This window comes from Arachis duranensis, chromosome 10 (assembly GCF_000817695.3).
Source record: "Arachis duranensis cultivar V14167 chromosome 10, aradu.V14167.gnm2.J7QH, whole genome shotgun sequence".
NCBI lineage: Eukaryota > Viridiplantae > Streptophyta > Magnoliopsida > Fabales > Fabaceae > Arachis > Arachis duranensis.
In genome coordinates this window covers 87,037,690-87,038,149 of record NC_029781.3, presented here as the reverse complement: position 1 = coordinate 87,038,149, position 460 = coordinate 87,037,690, and the positions used below count along the sequence as shown (strand labels likewise).

At 39.6% G+C, this 460-nt stretch overlaps 1 non-coding gene across 1 annotated transcript; it reads left to right on the top strand.

Moving 5' to 3' along the window:
- Positions 1-265: 265 nt before the first annotated feature.
- Positions 266-373, top strand: LOC127743579 (small nucleolar RNA R71). Its single transcript, XR_008004964.1, has one exon. It is a non-coding gene; the product is annotated as a small nucleolar RNA R71 (small nucleolar RNA).
- The last annotated feature ends 87 nt before the right edge of the window (positions 374-460 follow it).

Genomic DNA, 460 nt, shown 5'->3' with positions numbered 1-460 from the left:
CTTGCTGAGTCAATATTTTGTTCTGAGCCAATATGGCATTCAGAGTATCAATCTCAAGAACTCCTTTCTTCTGATTCGTCCCATTGTTCACAAGATTCCTTTCAGAAGTGTACATGAATTGGTTATTTACAACCATTTCAATCAGTTCTTGAGCTTCTGCAGGTGTCTTCTTCAGATGAAGAGAGCCTCCAGCAGAACTATCCAATGACATCTTGGACAGTTCAGACATACCATCATAGAAGATACCTATGATGCTCCATTCAGAAAGCATGTCAGAAGGACACTTTTTGATCAATTGTTTGTATCTTTCCCAAGCTTCATAGAGGGATTCACTTTCCTTTTGTCTAAAGGTTTGGACTTCCACTCTAAGCTTACTCAATTTTTGAGGTGGAAAGAACTTTGCCAAGAAGGCATTGACTAGCTTTTCCCAAGAGTTCAGGCTTTCTTTAGGTTGTGAGTC